We start from the raw sequence: 19,349 nt of genomic DNA, 5'->3' as shown, positions 1-19,349 counted from the left end.
CCTTTTTCTTCTTCTATAAAACAAAACAAACGTTCATGTTAGTCATTTTAAGACATTATTAAATCAATTGCATACGTCTCTTAAATAACAACTTTGCATTTGACAAAACAGCAACAACAGCAACAACAACAACAAAAATTGCTAAATGGCATCCTTCGTAAACTATAACAGTATGACCAATTTGGCATGTGGAGTCGTAATGGCCGAAAGTTGGTAGTGGGTGCACATCAGCTATCATGCTTGCGACAGCTTTGCTTGTTACCCAAATAGTCCAATACAAAGTTAACGCCATGATGTGGCGGCACGTGACAACTACGTGATTGAAGACAATCCGCAACTGTATCAGTTCTTCCTTTCGGTGGAATGTACCCCCTTGTGAGCCGCTAATCGTGCTGGCACAGCAGATTAAGAGTGTTGCGTAGTTCCAGAACGAAAGGACGATCGAGTTAAGAGGGACAGTGTAAGGGTTTGTCTGTGGTGTTTGGCCAGGTTAATCCCTTAATGCTGATCTTCGTAACAATGAAGCCTGTACTGTAGGACACATAGCTAAACGTGTACAGGCCGACAGCAGACGAGATTTGGAAGAATCCCGCGCCAAACCGTCAACAGACGAGATGCTAAAGTAACCCGCGTCACGCCACTAGCAGACGGCGTTTTTTTTAAAGAATACGGCGCAAAAGGTTTCAGAAGATGAAATGTTTAATGTAACCCTCGTTAAACAGACAGCAGAAAAAAATGATGTCAGGACAATCCTTAATGGTTAACCTAAAGGACGTTAGAGAAATCCCTGTAAAGTAAAAGATAACATGCGAGGAAACTCCTCGTCAATTTTAGAGGCCACCAGATCAGATGTTAGGGAATCCATCATCAAATAGACAGTAGATGTTAGAGCATACCCTGTTTGAGTAGCAATATCTAGAGAAACCCCCGTCGAATAGGCAACAGACGAGATACTAGAGAAACCGTACTTAAGTAGACAGCAGGCGCGATGTTAGAAAAAAGTAGCATTAAGCTCTAAGTTAAAAAAAACAGAGCTAGTGGAGATGCCAGGTAATTCGTATCAAAAAGACATCAGAATTACCTTAAGTAGGCAGTACAAGGTAACCAGAAGACAAGATGGTTTTACAGCACAATATTGCTGAAAATATCTCTGGATCATATTTATGGAATCAAAATTGCATCTGTGCCAATAATTCATTCAAAAATTGAACGTTAGGCATCAACTTTATTCAAATATTCTTGGCATATTGCATAGTAACAGGTGAGATAAAACATTTCGGTCTCATGTATATTCTTTTGTTATTATTGTTTTACTGGTTTGCTATTATTAATATACAAATAATAACATAAGTCTATGCCTCACATTTTGCCCCAACTAATATTTTTCAATATGCATAAGACAAAATTTAGATATATATGTATATACCAAAATAAATATGTCCGCGTTTTATTGGCGATGGTGAGATGATGGTATTTTTTCTATAAAGTAGGGTTTTTTTAACCACAGACATTTGCGATTTTCATACCATCAGGGAACCATTGATTCGGCGATTGCCAAAAGATCGCAAACTATCTCCAGCGTGTTGACAATGCTACCAATGAATTCCTTGGCATCAAACCTTGCAACAGAGGGCGACCACAATATCGGAACTGAGCAAGCCGAAGTTTAAATTTGGCCACATCAATGTACACAATATACACATTGATCGGGATAAAGCACAGGCGGGCACGTTTTCTTGGACGTTTCCTTGGCGTTCAAATGCAACAGTGATTACTCTTTGGACAATTGTTGACGTTTAGGCCTTTGATGTGATCCGTCTTGACTTCGTCGTCAAATTGGTCATCAGAATGAATAAAGAATCGCACGACCGCGTCGTTCCGCCGGATAATCTCGTGATCTCTCACGTGCGCTGCAAACTGTTTGCCAACACTGTCCGTATGGATGTCGCGAGGACATGCTCGCGCATGCGCGCCGGTTAGTCAGTTTGCGAACCATACTTGTTCAGCGATGTCGGCAAACCGTTCGACCAAAGGAAGACTTAGGTCTGTTTTACTACACTGATCGTAATTTGCCGTTAATTCAAATGGCCAAATTTTGCAAACATCCCTGTCGATCTTCAAGGCTGATTAAGTACTCATGGTGAACCACGTGTCAATAAATGAGCATCTGTCTTCAATGAACAACGGACGGGATTTAGCTCTGTCTGTTGAGTGCTCGATTGAGGTGCTTGCGTCGCAGGATCGAACCACTTCAGTGGATCTGCTCAACTGATTTGGGTTTCTCTCGTTCCAACAAGTGCACCGCAACTGGACAAAGACCTTGGTATGTGCTTTCATGTCTGTGGGAAAATGCATATAAAAGATCCCTTGCTGCATTAAGAAAAATGTAACGAGTTTCCTCTGTTGACTACGAGTCAGAATTACCAAATGTTTCACATCCAATAGCCGATTATTAATTAATCAATGTGCTCTAGTGGTGTCGTCAAACAAAATAAACTTCTTCTTAGTGGACAACCATTTCATAAAGCTAGGATTGTCTTCAGCATTAAAGATATATTTTCACTTTGACAAATGACAAATTTTGTTTTAGATATGACACATCGAGGACAAATTATGTTTGTCTTCAACATCGAATAGCATTTTGTGATTGTCTTCACATTCCAAGATGCATTGTACACTAACACATAACAGCACATTTCATAGTTTCAAGAGCATTAAAATGGCATAATATAAAAATATCTTGAAGTATTTCGAACTAACTTGAACTAACGATAAAGTTTGAACAGTCTCTAACACTAAATAAGTCAGTAAAAAGCTTTTTAAAAAGCACTGTGAAGTGGGTTTTGTATGTATGTTAAAACACATATTTATTATAAAATTTAAAAATCTATGCATGAATAAAAAACACAACAATGTGAAAGTCACAGCAGAGCCTGCAGTAATTGTTTTTACCACAGAAAACTAGTTATTTCAAGTTATACAATTATAAAACTCGGTCATTGAAACAGATACTAGTTATTTTTCTTTAAAACAGCTTTGTACGTGTATATAAATGTAAACAGTACGTTGTCGTTTGATAAAAATAACTAATATTATTAATGTTTTTATGTCTGAATAGTATATCCATTGTGCCATGGTCAGAAAATGTATTTTAAAAACATCGTACTTTACAAAAAGGTTAAAACGTTTTTTTTTTTTTTTTACTATTATTATTAAACCTACAAATATATACAGTAAGTGTCATTTGTACAAATGGATGATAACTCATATTATTAAACTCGCAAACTCGAGTTTCAACCTGTGAAAATGGACACTACCTTTGATTGATCTACAGACCTGTACCACATTTGGATAAAGTTACAATAAAGTTAAAGACATGTTGTCACAGACAATTGACCTATTAAATGACCTAACAAAGTATTACCTGAAAATTGATTTGTCCCTAAATGTACTTTATTCAACCATCTACGTAAGCACCATATCTCACTTATTAATGATATTTTGTAAAAATAATTGAATTATGGCAATGGTCCATAATTCAAAAACTAATATTGCCAAGAGGGTTGACATGGATTTCACTCCATCATGGTTCAGTTAAGGAATTAAAATAGCCTGATTTGGTTTCCAAAAATTAATGTAATTTTCATTTATTGTTATTGTTTTGAGATATAAGATTCTTAAATCCGTGACAGTATACCTTTAAACGAGAGTCTATGACGTTGAAACGGTGAAATGTCCTTGAAAATAGACCAGAGCTCGTCTCTACAACAGATGTTTCTCAGACACACGTGTATTTTTAAATACATGACTAATGCATTTCGTGGTATTAAAAACACCAGAAACACCTCGGATGTACGGAAGTGGATAATCTAAACAATAAAATCTAAGTAATGTCTCCTTTAAATTATCAAAAACGGCTCTAAAGTTGACCTGGGTATCTAACGAATCTCTGCTTGAATTCTTTTCCTTATCTTCCCTTACCCTTTCCTTCTCTTCTCTCTTTGTTTTTTTATTTTATTCCCTTTTGACCCTCAAATTACAAGTTGGAAACTAATTGTATGAGGAAGAAGGAAAGAAGGAAATATTTTATTTAACGACGCACTCAACACATTTTATTTACAGTTATATGGCGTCAGACATATGGTTACGGAGTAATTGTATGAGGAAGCCTATATAGATTCATATTTGTAAACAGAAACTCTTAAACATCACATATAATATATATTTTTATAATTTTGTATGTCATAATATTTGTATATAACTTTTATGAGATACTTAAGACAATGATTCAAGACTCCCCAACCTTGACATTGCCTATGATCTGGGGTAATAATAAAACAAAAACAAAAAACAAACCCGGCTCTAATAGTGAAAAATACGCGGTAGTGTTTAAAAACTAGGATCTGTTACTTTAATGCACGTCCTTATGATGTCTTTTTATGCAGTGTTGGAAATCACTTAAATATACAGACTATATATTATGCTGTGTACTCCACTGACTTGTTCAATAAAATATTTCAGAAACAGGTATGCAGCAAACTCTTCATTGAAATAAACTATAAATCTGCAGAGCCCCACTGTAACACAAGTGAAAACCCGTACTGGAAGTACGCAATAAAAATTCATGGACATGCAGCAAAAACCTGCTTGATTTATTTAGCTTTTTATGCACTCGAGTGAAGTTATGTTTTCTCGAGATTTATGTTCTCGGAGTCGTCCGCGTTCTGTGTTGTGAGTATACAATTGAAGCCGACTTCTCGTTGGCTCCGTTCGTTTGAGGTCCTCGAGTGGCACTTGAGACCGCTTCAGAAGCACTCGGAAAACGGTCATCTAAAACGGCGATACCTCGTATATCGTTTGACTAGACGGCTATGTAACACCTATCAACACTTGGCGGGATATTTTTTTTTTTTTTTTTTTTTTTTTTTTTTTTTTTTTTTTGGAGGACGGATCACAACAAGATGGGTGAAATTATTCTGAAGTTTTGCGTCGCAAGGCTGTGAGCGTGACGTGGTTTATACATTAAAGTGCCTGCTAGGCGGATGCGGATCGAACCATCTCAGTGCATACAATTTAGCTATAGGTTATTCGAGGTCTGTTCAGTATACTACTATTACTAGTATCAAAAGTCGTGGTATGTCCCCATGTCCCCATGTCCCATGTGTGATGTGGTTCACAAATTAAAGTGGTTGTTAGGCGGTTCCTTTCTTCCTGGGGCGGGACGTAGCCCAGTGGTAAAACGTTCGCTTGATGCGCAGTCAGTCTGGGATCGATCCCCGTCGGTGGGCCCATTGGGCTATTTCTAGCTCCAGCCAGTGCACCACGACTGGTATATCAAAGGTCATGACATGTGTTATTCTGTCTGTGGGATGGTGCATATAAAAAATCCCTTGCTGCTAATCGAAAATAGTAGCCCATGAAGTGGCGACAGCGGGTTTCCTCTCTAAATATCTGTGTGATCCTTGACCATATGTCCGACGCCATATAACTGTAAATAAAATGTGTTGAGTGCGTCGTTAAATAAAACATTTCCTTCCTTCCTTTCTTTCTTCCTTACAATGATCCATGATGCGCGGTCGGTCTAGGATCGATCCCCGTCGGTGGGCCCATTGAGCTATGTTTCGTTCCAGCCAGTGCACCACGACTGATAGGTCAAAGGTCGTGGTATGTGCTACCCTGTCTGTGGGATAGTGCATATAAAAGATAGCGGGTTTCCACTCTAAGACTATATGTCAAAATTACCAAATGTTTTACATTCAATAGCCGATGATTAATAAATCATATATATATGTTCTAACATGTAATATTTACATCCATAGAAATAATAAAAGTGATATTCGTTGAAAAGTCATAATTATTTTCACTGTATTTTAGTTACAGTGCAAATAAAAAAACTATATTTGTCATTTGTGTTTGCCGGAACTTGGTGTTGGTGGAACAATTTAATTCTTCAGTTACCTCCCTTATAAGTTATTAAATTCTAATTATTGAGGTTAATGTTACATCGTCGTTTCGTAGTTTCACTACTCCAAATGCATCTAATCGTATTTTTAAAAAGATGTTATTTAAACAATTGTACCCATAAAAAAATGTGTATAAAGTGCAATGACAGTAAAATATCTAACATTAATTGTGTACGAAGCCAAATAATATTGAAACAATGTCTGTCACTGATTTAACTTCTATTCATGCTTTGTTTTTTTGTTGTTGTTTACTTGGACGATCGCTTTGTCAGGTGCTTTTTCACACCAGTATTGTTAAAGAATTATTAATTTAAATGTCATTAAATAAGGGTTAATTTTATTTGAAAATTGTTTTTAATTTTAAACGACCATGGTTCTGCAACAATTCCCCTCGTTAGCCGTTCTACCGAAATAGATCGCGACGTCATGTGTTTTCGACCGAATAAGCGAAAATTATTAATAAAATATAAATGACAAAATTTCTATAAAATATGATAAAGTATTAATATGCAGGTCACAAAACGGTTATTTCTATCATCAACAGCTAGCTACAAAATACACCTGGCAACGGCTGATGCCAGTTGAATGCCATGATCGCCGTCTGCCTCGGAACACGAATCGAACTTTGACATTTTAATAGTTACTTACAATACAAACAAAACGTTTGTTCCATTGTTTTTCAGTTACTATATCTTTATATTGTTATTTTTAGTATGACTCGTGGCGTTTTCCCTATTTTGTTAGTGTTTAAAAGCGGAAATTAAAATTCTTATCGGCAAATAAAATTTCAACAATTAATTTTCTCACACGAACGCGATACCACTGGGCTACGCCCCGACACAACGTTAAGAAGCAACAGTACCTCTTTAGAAGGAACATGTTAACCATGGCCCTGCGAGGGAAATGTAGTTGGACACAAGCTCGAGATGTTGATGTATTATGCTTTAGGAACTGAAGTAGCAAACAAGTTACTCTGTATTAGTAACATTCTACACGTATGGACCACATATATTACACTACATGTGTATTTAAAATGACGAACACTATAATTAGGGCTGAATGAATCTAAAAGACGCCCTCCGCTTAAAAATCATCGCTTCAAGATGGAACGCTAAATGAGGAGATAGAGTATTTTTGGCCATCGCAAAACGATGATTTTGGAATTATAAATTGGAATCCAGCGAAATCTATCGCACGATTATTAAATGGAGGTTGGCCAAAAGATGTTTGTTTTACCCAATTATTTTGACAGTCATGATAGTAAGCATACCAACTCTAGGGTGTATACCACCAAATCAAATCTCACAGACGATCATAGCAACATATGTGGCTAAAACTCATACTTGCAGCGTATCAATCGACATAAACGCCACGGATATAAATACTACCACATTTCACCCTTAAAGCCCCCTCCGCCTGTTACCGACCACGGTCGGGCTGCTGGTGCTCACTTGCACCTGCCAATGCAGGCGGTCCCTCCTTCCACCCCCACCCCCCAAGGCCGGCTCTTGTGCCCAGGATAGTCGTGCGCTACAACAGCTTGCTCTGAATGTGCACGTAAAACCCTATGACCTGACCTGACCAGACCCTTAAAGTGAATCAGAAAAAATGGGGGTGAAGCTGCTCATTTCAGAGATAACGGGTAGCGTCTATGACTACTCTAGTTTCGCACAAAATTGTAGTACGTTTTTTTACAGGTACCTCATACATGTTTTAAGCACAGAGCTATTTGAAACAGTGATACTAGAAGAAATAAAAGTGCATATATGTTTTGTCCAGATGAAACTAATTTCTTTTACAACCAATAAACTCACATCCATAGCCAATCATAGGACTTGTGGTATTAACTGCTGTATCAAAATTTGGGTGCACCTCGAACTATGACCCAGCCGGAAGTTATTTGGTTTAGTACTATCTATAGTCCGTTTTACGTCAATAGGGAACCGGCGAATTGGCATGTAACTCTTTAAACCCATACCAACTTGCATAGCATGCGTTTATCAAAACGTTGGGTTTTCTTTTATGAATTTCCCTCAACCTCCATTGGTTAAATCTCACTTTTAATACATGGATGAAAGCAGCTGATTAAACAGCTAAAGAAACGCGACAGCACGCGCAATTCTACATTTAGTGTTCATGAGTGTATTAAAATATGTCTTGCATCTAGTAGGAAAATGCAGAGAACTTCCTCTGATGATTAATATGTAACAGAATTATTAAATGTTTACATCCAATTACCGATGATTAATAAATCATCCCCACCACCACCATCACCACCACCACCACCACCACTACCACCACTACCTTCCGCAATGTTCTTGAAGGTAGATTAAATGTCAGATGTCACACGTTTTATTGGTGTACTGCCTGGGTCTGTTGATATGCTACTTATATCAGTTTTATTAGTAAATGTTAACATTGTCGGAAATGAAAATTGATTTAGTCCAATGGAACCTTAAAATTAAGAAACGTTACTATTTTATTCACAGCTTACCAACAGACGTGATAAACAGATATAACAGACAAAATGTGCTTAGGCTGCAAAATTCATGTGGTGGTAAATGAATCACCAGCCTATCTCTGAGACCTAAACTAAAAACAAAATGAATGTAGTTCTGTCGTATAAAACAATTGCCTTTTCCGTGAATATTTTCTCTCCTTTACGGAAGTCTGATTAAGAAGGACAAGGCGCTCAAAAATAGTGTTGTTACTAATGTGTTTGGTTTTCTTCACAAAGAGGAACAATCTGTAAAACTGTCGAGTGGTCCAGAAACATAAATTTTAAGACACACATTGTCGACCAGCTTAATGAGAAAAACAACCAGAGAAAAGAAAGAAAGAAGACCATGATGTTTTATTGAAGCTGAAAATTAATGTTGTTGTTGTTACTCCTTTTGTTGTTGCTCCTGCTGTTTCTGTAGCTAGTATAGCATACTTTGCGAGTATATCTAATTAAAGTTCAAGCACGTTATTCTGGCCATGGAACCTAGCTAGCTCAAAGGCCTGCTCAGGGCAGAGGCTCAATTAATTTGTTAGAAAAACCCAACTTCCGCCACATACGATAACATTTTTTAAAATTATTTCTTCGTGTATTACTAGTTATTGTATTGATATCAAACGTAAGTCTTCAAGTTTTATTACTATTTGGATTTTACGTTAAGTTACAGTTAAGGATTCAACGTACGAAAACCTAGTAAATCAATGTTCTTTTAATGATATCAAACCAAATTACCTTAATAATGGATTAATACCTTTATTGGACACATTGGAATTGGAATACTGTAGATGAAATGTCAAGCAAAGAACATACAAACCAACGAGCCTGGATATGGATATGTTGAGTTTAAATTTAAATGAGTATTGTTTAATTCAGCTACAGATAACAGTAGAATAAATATCAAGTAGAGCACATACCACGGTCTTTGATATAATAGTCCTGGTGCACTGGTTGAGACCAAAAAACAAACGATCAGCATCTCAGGCGAGCGCTTTGTCATCTTGGATAGAATCGCCAGAGAGAGAGAGAGAGAGAGAGAGAGAGAGAGAGAGAGAGAGAGAGAGAGAGAGAGAGAGAGAGAGAGAGAGAGAGAGAGAGAGAGAGAGAGAGAGAGAGACAGACAGACAGACAGAGATGGAGAAAACAAAAGTGTGAAAACCTTATGTATTTAACAAACTTATTTTACTGATAACAAAACAAACTACACAACAATAGGATATTAATTATTACAAAAGAGGTCACGGAAGACCAAAATTCACGTCACAGAAAGATCAGAATACAGGTAACAACAAGGAAATCTAAATCAGCACATGAAAACCTCGTGAAAATAGCAGTGCTCTGTTTTGTTGAGGGTTTTTTTTTCTCATAAAAACAAACTACCAGTATATATTTATTGCATTGCATTTCATTTTATTACAGATACTGCAGAACAAATATCAAGCAGACCAAACACAAGCTAGAAGATCCAGAGCGTGCGGAATCATCTCAGTGTTCCGTTGTGTCTTTCACCAGCACGTGCAGTGTATTCCGACATGTGTCTGGAGCGTCACCAACCCGAGTGATGGGTGATCAATATCTTCTGGGACATGGGAAAGATAAACTTCACCGAGACATCTCAGTGGCAAGTGTCCCCGACCCCCAGACATCGTGGCTCGGGATGTTTGGCAACGAGAGAGTGGATAAAATAACTTCGTTCCTTGATGGTTAAAGAGTATCCAATGAGCTTCTGAAATAAGATAACAATAAAATATATTTTCACTTATGATTTATTATTTTGGATTTGTTTAGAACTTAAAAGCTGGTTTTTGTATAACAGCCTGAAGGTAAAAAAAAAAAAAAGAGACAGACGGTTCATTAGTAAAACTCTAATATCTCCAGGGTGAAAAATAAACACAAAAAAAATGATCTAAACTTTATCTCCTATATACACTACTAGAGATTAAAAATGAATCATGATGCGTGGTAGTCCTTCAACCTCTGCATAATTTGTACCAACACGTTCTACTGTGTTTATATCGAGCAACTTTTGTCTCGAGCTCTTTGGTGTGGTCCCTACAATATTGAGATAATAAAGTTTGACTGTGCTTTTTAAAATATTATATAGAGCTATATCGATGTTGTTTTTAATAAGGTTTTTTTCATGCTCAAGTCGCATGGTGGACGTTACAGAATACAACCTTGTCGCATTCACTCTTCAAACTTTAAACGTTTTAAAATCAGGATGTAAATGTCATAACCGATTATGCTAATTATCATAGAATAAATCAAGATAATATTTATTAAATAGTTCTAAATCCCCAAAACACAAACCAGATACCTTAAGGTTAATTTAAGGTTCTATCAAAAATGGATCACAGAATTAGCTCTACAAGGGTCAACCTTTCTTCAAAACTCTTCAGTAAATGGTAGACGTTCAAAGCAAAGAAGTTTACACTATGTTATATACATTGTTTTGTCCTTGTTAAAAATGTAATCATCTGAAGCTGAGTAGATAATATATATTTGGCAGAAGAAATGACATGGAGTGTTTCAAAATTCTACTCAGAATTAATTTTTTATTCCCAATTTTAATACTAGTATTTGTAAATTTCAAAACTATTTACATTATTTAAAATAATTTTAGAATTTTCATTTTCTAAATATTAATCATTTTCACGTACTTACCTTTGTTTGAAATTAAAATTAATTAATTAACTCATTCATTCATTCATACGTTTATTGTATCCAGTGTATAACTCAGTACGGGGGTGTAAGGCCATCAACATCCTTTCTTTTGTAACAATTAACCTCAGTACCACATATCCTTGATAGCTTGGTGTCAAGTTTTATATAATAGGGTATATATGCACGGGGAAAAAAACAAGAAGTAAATACACTGTATGTATAATTGACGTGAGACTGTTAATATAGCAAAAATATAAATTTTTATTGTGCAGATGCATCTCTTTCAGTTTATGATTTTTGTTTTCAAAACCAAGCTTAACAAATTGTCTGTCTGTCTGACTGTCTGTGTGTCTGCTTGTAGTACAATCACACCAGTCACCACACGTCTCAATTTCAAAAGCCACGTGTTCTTCGGTGTTAAAAGATTGTTGTAAATAATTAAAATTAAACTATTTTAAATATCCGTTTCAGTGAAAATCAGATAATAGTTATTATGGGTGATTACTGTTAAGTGCTAGGGGTGAAAGTCTAGATCCCTTTATGCATATTTTAGACTTGTATATTCATAATTTAGGTGTCAGGCTGGTTGTCCTTAATGCTGATGTCGTAAAATTATCGCTTTGTAAGACGCTAGACACCACGAAACAATTTCACAAAGCAAAATACATATTACAAAGAGTACAAACTAATACACAAATATGTTTAAAGGTAAAGTTTGTTTTGTTTAACGACACCACTAGAGCACATTGATTAATTAATCATCGGCTATTGGATGTCAAATTTTGGTAATTATGACTCGTAGTCATTAGAGGAAACCCGTAGCATTTTTCCTAATGCAGCAAGGGATCTTTTATATGAACTTATATGAAAGGATAATAAACGATTTGTTATCAAATTTATATCCCGTGTGAAATAATTTGCATTTGTCAAGAGCTATAACCGTAAATAAAATGTGTTGAGTGTGTCTTTAAATAAAACATTTCTTTCCTTCCTTCCTTCCTTGTCGAGAGCTTTAACGATACCGACACACTGACATTGATAATCACAGAATTCATTTTTGATGCATCCGTTTTCCGCATTCCGTGCCGTTCTTGTGAAAAACAACTCTTACGAGTAACTTCCCCAGTATCCCTTCTAGTTACGGCAACTGAATGAATAAATGAATGAACGAACGAACGAACGAACGAACGAACGAACGAACGAACAAATTAACGTTTAACGATACTCCAGCATGAATAAAATATTGTTTATTGAGTTAAAGTGTTTTTTTAACAACACCACTAGAGTACATTAATTTATTAAAATCATCGGCTACTGGATGTCTGACATTTGGTAATTCTGACGTATAGTCTTAGAGAGGAAACCCGCTACATTTTTCCATTAGTAGGAAGGGGTCTTTAATACGTACCATCCTACAGACAGGATAGCACATGCAATGGCTGGGCCGAGAAATAGCCCAATGGGACCAACGACGGGGGTCGATGCTAGACCGAGCGCGCATCAGGCGAGCGCTTTACCACTGGGCTACGGCCTGTCAGTCGATTATTGAGTGTCAAGAATGGGAGAAAGAATGACTGAATGATATATGTATGTATATATGTATGTATGTATGTATGTATGTATGTATGTATGTATGTATGTATGTATGTATGTATGTATGTATCTATGTATATATGTATGTACATACATACATGCATACATAGATACATAGATACATACATACATCAACATAGTTTGATCCTTTATGAATGAAATGGGGTTGGATTTAGCTCAGTCGGTAGAGCACTCGCCTAAGGTGCATGGGTCGGGTCATAGGATCCAATCTGCTAGGCGGACCTTTTTTCCCCCATCACAACCTGTGACTCACGACTGATATATCTAAGGCCGTGGTATGTGCTAACTTGTATGAAGGTGCATAAAAAAGATCTCGTCCTGCTAATGAAAACATAAGTACTAATTGTTTGACATCCAATAATCGATAATTAATTAATCAATGCGTTCTTGTTAATAAACAAAACAAACTTTAACTTTAAGATAAAAACGATTTTTTAAAACTACATTAATGACAAAGAAAAAGAACAATAATAAAATTATTATAAACGATAACAAAGGAAGGAAATGTTTTATATAACGACGCACTCAACACAATTTTATTTACGGTTATATGGCGTCAGACATTTGGTTAAGGACCACACAGATATTGAGAGAGGAAACCCGCTGTCGTCACTTCATGGGCTACTCTTTCCGATTAGCAGCAAGGGATCTTTTATATGCACCATCCCACAGACAGGATAGTACCACAGCCTTTGGTATGCCAGTCGGAATGTAAATGATAACAAGAACAATAACAACAACAGCAACAACATCATAAACAATATTCAATATTCAATAATCATATAATATTATCGTAATACCATGCGATTCTATGACTCTATGTGCAACAATGTCCAAAACAAACTTTCGTATGCATAGTTGAAATAGTTTTACCACTCTCTAATTTGTAGCATTCTTCTTGTCAAATGATTCACGCTTTTGTCAGTTAATTGCTATCTAAGATCGAGGTACTTTTCGTATTCATTTCGCCTGTAGAATACTTCGCCTTCCATAATTCATCCCCAGTGACAATTTTGCCAATAACGTTTCCATTATTACAGGAGCTGACAATTTTTAATGCTAACTTAGAGTGAAAATAAAAAGATGGAAACAAAAGCGTTGATCCGAAGCATCTGTGCTCGGATGATTAAATTTCAAAAGTTTTTTGTGTAACGTACGTATCGACTTTCACTCCATTCAGAGTTTTCCAAGACGAATAAAGCTTTCTTGGTCTTATTGTATAAGTCGGTGAGCTTTTTTTGCGAAAGTAGAAGTCCTTCTTTGATCTGTTATTGTGTGCTAAATTCCTGCAACAAATGGGTGCTAAATTCCTGAAACAAATGAGCTTTGGAAACATTTGTAAATATTTAATGGCTCAGTAAAAAAAATGGCTGTTCTTGACTCATATCGGGCCATGAATCTGACGTTATTGTAGTGGAGAAAAAGATTGTATCTTAATCAAACTTCTACAAAACCCAAACTGTCTGTGCGTTAAGAATTCAGAGTCGTAAATAATTATGACTTAGGAAATATATATATTTTTTTTTTTAAAGTTTTGGAATGTTGCGTATGCGATAAATATTTAACATTAACGCATTTTGTTCATACGTTTGTAGCTTTATTATTTTCGAGTGGCAGTCCTCTTTGAGCCAAGCAGGACGGATATATTGTCCATTAAAGTATTTCCTTGGGAGTGGCTGTCCTTTTATAGACGAGGCACCAGACCATTTGCAGAGGTTTTAGAATACGGTGGCCCGATGCCAATGGGTTTTTATATTCGGGCCACTAAATATTACTTTGTGCGATCCCGATGGCAATGCATATTTGAATTTCGACTATGCATTGTCCAGAGATACGTTTTTGACTATGGATACCAATTTTGCTGTTCAGATGTGTTAATTTGGAGGGAGTGGTCGTTAGATACCGTGTATCTCATGTCATTAATCGATTCACTCCGGCTGTCTCTTGCGCTATACACCCATGTCCCAAAAGGTCGATGCATAATATTACAAAATGACATGGGCAAAATACAGCCAGAAGGCTTACCATTAAACATACATATTGTTTTAATTCTTTGCCATTTCCTAGAAGTGAATATGTGAACCATAACTTGTGTCACAATTAGGAACCATAGTGGACCGTGATCACTGAACTCTCACCCGGAAGTGATATGTGTATGTATGAGGTATCATAAACAAACACATGGTGTTCTCACCAACGGGTGTGTAAAAAAAACTGTATTACTATTTCATATTTCAGTTTTGTGTTGTATTGTATTTTCCACCATAGTTCTTTACACTAGTTTTACATAATTATATTATTTTTAGTTTTAATGTAAATAATGATTAGAATGTATTTTTAAAATTCTAAAGTACTTTACAAAATTAAAAATAGTTCGAATTTAATCCATTGGTCGGAAATGTTTTATTCTATTTGATTTGATTGGATCTGACTTTATCCTTTTTTTCCCTTTTTTTAAAGTTTATTTTATTTTATTTTATTTTATCTATTTATTTTTATACTTCAGTTCATTTTATTAACAAATATAATATAGTTGTTTAATGTTTCTTTTAATTATGGCTAAACAAACACCCACACAAGTAGAAAAATGGCTTTGATATTTTGTACGGTTGACCGTAATATTGGAGAATACCGTTGATAATTTAAAGGGACATTCCTGAGTTTGCTGCATTGTAAGATGTTTCCGACTAATAAAATATTTCTACGATTATACTTACATATTAAATATATTTTCTTGTTTAGAATATCAGTCTCTGTATATAGAATGTATTTCTGGTCGTCTTATGTTTGTAAGAAGCCCAAACTGGAATTTTTCTTCAAATAATTTCGTACGTACAAAAAAAAATTAATTTTAGGAAATAAAAATGAAATGTAACCTAATACAAATATTAGAACGATCAGAAACACGTTTATAATATTTTATGCAAAAACATATATATTTGATATGTAATTACAATCGTTTAAAGGTCTCTGTTAGTCAATAACATCAGAAAAATTGCAACAAACTCAGGATGTCCCTTTAAATGCAAATCGTCGAGTGCATCAACCCATCACACCTATATGTCGCGCCTCAGTGTCATAACAAACGCGTGCACGTGGCGCCATCCGTGCATTTCACTTCCAAACTATATTTCTTCAAAGTCGGTTCGAACAGGAAACTGCATTTCCACTTGCAGCCAAACCGGTGCAAAACGTTCACCTCTACTTATCTCCCCTGCGAGATCTTGTCTTTTCCCACGCTTCTTCGTCCAATAGTCAGACTAAGCGCAAATTAAGATGCAGTTCCTAAGACAAAGCGGCTAGTTACATACTCAAGAAAGTCACTGAAGTTTGCAGTATTTTCAATAATTCCTCGATGTAGTGATAATGTGGTTCTGAGTGGGTCTACTTCATCTTCCGTAGAGAATACACAGTATCTAATCAAGACACGCCCAACTTTTGAAAATGCGGGAAAATATCGTCAGTTTTATTAGAAAAGAAGAGAGAGATCGAGAGAGAAAAAAAGATGTCTGTTAACGACCGTACTTCGTTACATTGTCTAATCAACGGTTAATAGGGTTTTAAACGTAAGTTAACTGTTTCGTTCGGTTTAGAGAATTGGTAGGGGAAAAAAAACATTTCCGTCTCAATTATTATTGATATTAGCAGCAATTGTATTTCATGACATATGACAGCACATACCACGATCCTCAATATATCACTGTTATGAAACACTGTTTGGAACGGGAAAACCTAATATTGTTTGTATGTTGAACTTATTCTCTTGGGCACTGGGCTATTTCTCGCTCCAGCCAGTGCACCACGACTGGTATATCAAAGGTCGTGATATGTGTTATCCTGTCTGTGGAATGGTGCATATAAAAGATCCATTGCTGTTAATCGAAAAGAGTAGCCCATGAAGTGGCGACAGCGGGTTTCCTCTCTCAATATCTGTATGGTTCTTAACTATATGTCCGACGCCATATAACCGTAAAATAAAATGTGTTGAAAGAAAGAAATGTTTTATTTAACGACGCACTCAACACATTTTATTTACGGTTATATGGCGTCAGACATATGGTTAAAGACCACACAGATTGCGAGAGGAAACCCGATGTCGCCACTACATGGGCTATTCTTCCGATTAGCAGCAAGGGATCTTTTATTTGCGCTTCCCACAGGCAGGATAGCAAAAACCATGGCCTTTGTTGAACCAGTTACGGATCACTGGTCGGTGCAAGTGGTTTACACCTACCCATTGAGCCTTGCGGAGCACTCACTCAGGGTTTGGAGTCGGTATCTGGATTAAAAATCCCATGCCTCGACTGGGATCCGAACCCAGTACCTACCAGCCTGTAGACCGATGGCCTAACCACGTCGCCACCGAGGCCGGTCAAAATGTGTTGAGTGCGTCGTTAAATAAAAAAAAAATTCCATTATTCCCTGGGCTTACACTTCAACTATTTGGACCGTCTGTCCAGGACGGTAGGTTACTGGTTAAGTTGTTGGTCGTTAGTGATAGAGAAATCAGTGTGGTGGTCTTACATCTACCTACCACCGAGTCGTTAAACTCGCCGTTATCAGGATGCGAACCCAGTACCTACCAGCCTGAAGTCCGATGGCTTAACCATCGGCTATGCACAGAGATCAGTAAACTTAATAACCATTTTTGCCAACAGGTGCGTCAGGTGGAACCAACGACAATGCAAATTCGTGTCCATCTTTTTTTTCTTTCTTTTTTAATTACATATACCTCATTCATATAATTAAAGGGACATACTCTAGTTTCAGCCCGTGAAAATTAACACTAAGTTCAGTCAATCTATAAACCTGTTATCAGTTATCAAAAACGGCTTTAATAGTAAAAAAAATATTCCTTAATGTTTAAAAACTAGGGTATGTCCCTTTAAAATTTGTATATAAATTAAATCTATAGAAAACAACAACAACAAAAACAACGACGACGACGAAGGAAAACAGATGGAAGTCAAATTGGAGTCTTCTCCAATTATGGACATCTACTGGTGTTAAATTTCTAACGTTCACTTTAAGGAGAGGCTATGCACGGAGTAAACTTTCAAACGTATTCAAACATACTTTAAATATTTAAAAAGAGGGAAACGCAAATTGGACACAGTTCTTTTGTCGACGTGCACATCTGCAATTAACGGGGCGGCAATTTACTCTGGAGGAAATTACCGGGTATCATGTAACATATGAATGCACCCAGTTCTTGGAAGACCCAAGAAACAAAATAAAATAAATGCATGCCCACAGTCTCGTATCCAGGACTCAGGGGTCTTCGCCAAAGACGATCTGCCTCGAAGGCACCCGAGGGTGGCAGTTATCCGAAATTGACGGCGCTTTGCAGTCGCATGCTTCAACCACACGCACTGTGAAGAAATTAGAAATGGGTGAATCGCTGGCAACTCGACCGTGAATGCGAGCGTTTAAAGAAAATTAAGAAAACAGCACATAGAAGACGGTTGTACAAAGCCTGAACGATCGGGCGGCCAACAAAAGATGTGTTTTGTGAGCCGCTCGGAGTAACATGCGTCGGTTTGCTTGAAGAACATATGTCATAGAAATAAAGTGTCATGCTAACTCCCCGGGAGGCGGCTGGGGTGCGACAATTAGTTGTGAATGAGATATTAAATCTATTGTGTCCTACCCTGCAAGGTTTACTTGTCGCGTGCCAGGACTGATTTGTAAGGGATTGGGGCGGGAACAAGAGTATTTTGTGGGCTTATTTGCTTGCTGTACGTGTATACGTTAGGAGCAGATTCCATTTGTCCTTAATCATGTGCGTATTCGTATTCGTATTCGTATCCGTATTCGTATTCGTATCCACAATTCCTGTCTGTGGGAAGCGCAAATAAAATATCCCTTACTGCTTATCGTAAAAGAGTAGCCTTTGTGGCGACAGCGGGTTTCCTCTAAAAACAAGTGTCAGAATGACCATATGTTTGACGTCCAATAGCCGATGATAAGATAAAAAATCAATGTGCTCTAGTGGCGTCGTTAAATAAAACAAACTTTCCTTTTAGTTACATCACATAATAATGCGACAGAAAAGGTATCGAAGAAATGTACGGTGTGGTTTTGTTTTTTTTTGTTTTTTTGTTGTTGTTGTTGTTGTTGTCCTACTGTATATAAATAAATATAAATATCTGGCATGTGCCCACCCCCTCCCACTAGAGATTGTGTCCTACCCCTACTCCCCTACTAGAAAACATAGGCGTACAGGCTCCCTTTTTTTTTAGGTGGACAGGCTGATTTTTGTCCGAATTAAACAAAATTGCTCGAATCTGGATTATAACGTTTGCATTACTGCCAAACAGCTATGTAGGGTTACAAACGCATCGCCACGCATTTTTACATGGATTACAACTAATATTATGGGTAGAATGATGGAAATACATGGTGAAAAGTATTCAAGCCAACTAATTTTTTTCGAATTTCTCTATTGTGTTTGCCCGAATTTGAGGATTTTCTCTGACCCCAGTTTCGTACACTTATGCTAGAAAATATCGTTCCTACGGGTTTGGGTCCAATTTCACAAAACATCATAAGCTCAGTTTTGCACGTAAACGTAACTTTACGAATAAACCCAAGCCCCTGGGGCCAATTTC

The sequence above is a fragment of the Gigantopelta aegis genome, chromosome 3 (genome assembly GCF_016097555.1).
Source record: "Gigantopelta aegis isolate Gae_Host chromosome 3, Gae_host_genome, whole genome shotgun sequence".
Lineage (NCBI taxonomy): Eukaryota > Metazoa > Mollusca > Gastropoda > Neomphalida > Peltospiridae > Gigantopelta > Gigantopelta aegis.
The sequence above is the reverse complement of the archived record's forward strand: the minus strand, read 5'-3'. Positions refer to the sequence as shown.